Below are 4,593 nucleotides of genomic sequence, written 5' to 3' on the forward strand. Positions count from 1 at the left end.
TTTGTATGTGCTGTTGTTGCCATGCGATCAGCGAGCGTATTACCCTCGATGCCTCTGTGGCCAGGTACCCAGCATATTATGACATGTTGATGAGATGCGTACGAAGCCCAGAGGATTGAGTAGAGTTCAGTGAAAACTTGGTTTCTGTTTCTTTGTAGAGAAATTAGGGCTTTGACGACGCTTAATGAATCTGTAAATATTGCTACACGCGTGTGGTATTTGGTTGTTTGAACGAGGCGCGTGGGCGCCTAGACGAAGGAGACGAACTGCTCTGGGCTCTCGAGCTATCGGCTGATCTGGCCAGCGCTGCAGCTATCATTTGTAAATATACTTGTAAATAGTCTCCTGTACTTAATCCTTCGTTCGCGTAACATTTTGGTGGAGCGTGCCGTTCCCCGTCCTCGCCACGGAGCTCCGCAGCGGCCGCACCGTCCAGCTTTCCGCCATGGCTCCCGGTGACACCTCGTCTGCTGCTGCTACTGCAACTCCAACTACAACGTACGTCACGGTAGCCACTCCCCGCGATCCTGGCATATTCTCCGGCCAAGATAATGTCGACGTTGATGACTGGCTACGCATGTATGAGCTTGTTAGCCGCAACAACCACTGGGACCCTACCATAATGCTAGCTAATGTCCTCTTCTACTTGGGCGGAACGCCTCGTGTCTGGTTCCGGACACACGAGGAGGAGATCTCTAGCTGGGACGCTTTCAAGGAGAAGCTCCGCGACCTCTTTGGAAATCCGACCGGTCGGCAGCAGGCTGCAAGGAAAGAGCTTGCTACTCGAGTGCAGTCTTCCACTGAATCGTATGTCTCGTACATACAAGACGTCCTAGCTCTTTGCCGGAAAGTCGACGAGAACATGGTCGAAGTTGACAAGGTTGGCCACGTTCTCAAGGGGATCGCGGACGATGCGTTCAACTTGTTGATCTTCAACAATGTGTCTACCATCGACGTCATTGTGAAGGAATGCCGCCGCTTTGAGCTCGCCAAAAGCCGCCGCGTCATTTCACAATTCTCGAGGCTCCCTACCACAGCTGCGACGTCGTCCTGCGTCGCCCTTACCGCTTCGCCCCCCTCCAATGATACCGTCACGCGTATTGTTCGCCGTGAGATCGAGGCTGCCAGTCCTGCCACGTTCCATCCGCGCCCACTTGACCCCATCATTGACCAACCAGCCCCAGCGATCTCCCTCATTCAGGAGGTTGTGCGGCAAGAGTTTGCCAACCTCGGTTTTCCTGCTGCCTGCTCCATCTCCCGACCTGACGCCCGACTGGTGCCGACAGCTGCGCCTCGCAGCGATCTGTATTCCGGATACCGCAACCCTACTGAATGGAGAACTCCGGACGACAAGCCCATTTGCTTTCGTTGCCGCCGCATTGGCCACGTCGCTCGCCACTGCCGCGCCTCCTGGTCATCGCCATATTCGAGCTACTTTTCGCCGTCTCCTCGCCCATATGCCGACCCTCGCCGCTACTCGCCTCGCCGTATGCCTTCGAGCTCTCACGTATCCGTCGATGACAGTCGTCCCACTCGCTCGCCGTCACCTCAGCGCCGTCGGTCCCCGTCGCCCCAGCCACGCCGCTATTCGTCGCCGACCCATTATGGACCCTCCCGAACGGAAAACTAGGCCATGCAGCTCTTGGAGGTAGTGCTGCATCGCGTTCGTCCTGTCCAAATCCTCCGTTGACGCTCCTCACGAACACGAACCTAATTGAAGTAGATGTAGATGGTGTCCCGTTGACGGCATTGATTGATACTGGAGCCCAAGTGTCTATAATGAGCGCTAACCTATGTCGTCGCCTCAAAAAAGTTCTTACGCCTGCCGTCACTCGAGCCGTACGCGTCGCCAATGGCGCCACTGTTGCCGTCTGTGGTATGTGCACTGCTCGCGTAGGAATTGCTGGCCGCCAAGTTCCCGTCCTGTTCTCCGTGCTGACCAGTTGCCCCCATGACCTAATCTTCGGGCTCGACTTTCTGACGACGCATTCTGCCCTCATCGACTGTTCCACCGGTACGCTGTGCCTCGAGCTTCCTCTTGTTTCCGACGTTCGCCCCGAACAACCGCACACCCTATGCACTACAGCGTTTGTTCGGTTACCTCCAAAAGCCCTAACCTTCGTCGCATTGGCCTCGACGGCAACCGTGCCTGATGGCGACTATGTCGTCGCCCCTATTCGTGATGTCCTCCTGGCACGCGACATCTCTGTGCCACACTCCGTCGTTACCCTTGCCGCTAATCGGATGTGTCTCCCCGTTGTCAATTTTGGCTTGACGAAGCAAGTGTTACCTGAAGGCATAGCGGTGGCCACGCTCCGGTCAGTGACAGACGACCACGTCACTGCTTTTGCAGCCGACGCGTCTCCAGATCCTCCTGATTACCCGCCGGATGCCTTGAACCTCGACGGCCCATTACGTCCCATGGTCGCTCCGGACCTCGCCCCTGGCCAAGCAGCCGCCCTGTATCGCCTTTTGCTCTCCTATCGCGACATATTTGACACTGACAATCGCCCACTTGGTCAGACGTCCCTTGTTAAGCATCGGATAAACACTGGTGATGCTGTTCCCATTCATCGCCGACCGTATCGCGTGTCCACGGCAGAGCGGCAAGTTATTCAGCAGGAAGTCAACAAGATGCTCGCCAAAGGCATTGTTGAGCCCTCGTCGAGCCCATGGGCGTCGCCGGTGGTGCTCGTCAAAAAGAAAGATGGCACGTGGCGTTTCTGTGTTGATTACCGCCACCTAAACCGAATCACTAAAAAGGACGTTTACCCGTTACCACGAATTGACGACGCTCTTGATTGTTTTCACGGTGCCAAATACTTTTCGTCCATTGACCTTCGATCTGGTTATTGGCAGATTTCCGTCGATGAGCAAGACCAAGAAAAGACCGCTTTCGTCACTCCAGATGGCCTCTACCAATTTAAGGTTATGCCGTTTGGTTTATGCAATGCCCCCGCCACGTTCGAACGGATGATGGACTCTCTGCTTCAAGGTTTCAAATGGTCAACTTGCCTTTGTTACCTCGACGACGTCCTTGTGTTTTCTCCTACGTTTGAGACGCACCTTGAGCGCGTCGCAGCTATACTTGACATCTTCCGCAAGGCTGGGCTCCAATTAAACTCATCGAAGTGCCACTTCGGGCGCCGACAGCTTACAGTGCTCGGCCAGCTCGTCGATGCTTCCGGAGTACAACCCGACCCGGAGAAGGTTCGAGCAGTAACAGCTTTTCCTGTACCTCAGTCTGTCAAAGACGTCCGGAGTTTTGTGGGGCTCTGCTCTTATTTCAGACGGTTTGTGAAAGATTTCGCAGCAATCGCTCGACCACTCACTGAACTTCTGAAGAAAGACGTGCCTTTTACGTGGGGTTCCCCTCAGGCTGCCGCATTTTCACGCCTTATCACGATTCTGACCAATCCACCGATCTTGGCCCACTTTGACCCGTCCGCACCTACAGAGGTCCGAACCGATGCCAGTGGTTATGGGATCGGCGCAGTCTTAGCGCAACGACACCACGGACACGACCGCGTTATCGCCTACGCTAGCCGGCTCCTGACAACTGCAGAGCGCAACTATACGATCACCGAGCGCGAATGTCTTGCTCTCGTCTGGGCTGTTTCAAAGTTCCGCCCATATTTATATGGCAAGCCCTTCTCAGTCATCACAGACCATCATGCGCTGTGTTGGCTTTCGTCGCTCAAGGATCCTACTGGCCGGCTCGGTCGTTGGGCTCTCCGACTACAAGAATATCCCTACACAGTGACGTACAAGTCGGGACGCCAACACCAGGACGCAGATTGCCTCTCTCGCTACCCAGTCCAAGACCCGACCACTACGTCTGATACTGACACCGACGCCTGCGTTCTCTCTGTTTTTCCACTGGTCCATGTCGCCGACGAGCAGCGCCGTGACCCGTCCTTGCGTGTCATCATTGACCGCCTGGAATCGTCACTTGCCGACAGCTCCCTTCGCTTATTCACACTTCAAGATGGCGTACTCTACCGCCACAACGTTCACCCCGACGGCCCAGCATTACTCCTTGTGATCCCTAAACACCTTCGCTCGGCTGTTCTCCACGAGCTTCACGACCTCCCCACTGCCGGTCACCTCGGTGTGTCACGTACCTACGACCGGATTCGCCGACGCTTCTTTTGGCCAGGGCTTGCTCGCTCCGTTCGAAGATACGTAGCTGCGTGTGAGAAATGCCAGCGACGCAAGACACTGTCGACGCTCCCTGCTGGGTACCTTCAACCAATTGACATTCCCGCGGAACCATTCTTTCGGGTTGGTTTGGATTTACTTGGTCCTTTTCCTCTTTCTACCTCTGGGAACAGGTGGATCGCTGTGGCCACAGATTACGCCATGCGCTACGCCATCACTCGAGCGCTCCCTACAAGCTGCGCCGCAGATGTGGCCGATTTTCTTCTACGCGACGTGATTTTAATACATGGAGCTCCGCGACAACTTCTCACAGACCGTGGCCGGACATTCCTGTCGAAAGTTATCGCGGACATCCTGCAGTCCTGTGCCACGAGGCACAAGCTATCCACGTCATACCATCCGCAAACGAATGGCCTCACGGAGCGTCTTAAT

This window comes from Dermacentor silvarum, chromosome 11 (assembly GCF_013339745.2).
Source record: "Dermacentor silvarum isolate Dsil-2018 chromosome 11, BIME_Dsil_1.4, whole genome shotgun sequence".
NCBI classification, from domain to species: Eukaryota; Metazoa; Arthropoda; class Arachnida; order Ixodida; family Ixodidae; genus Dermacentor; species Dermacentor silvarum.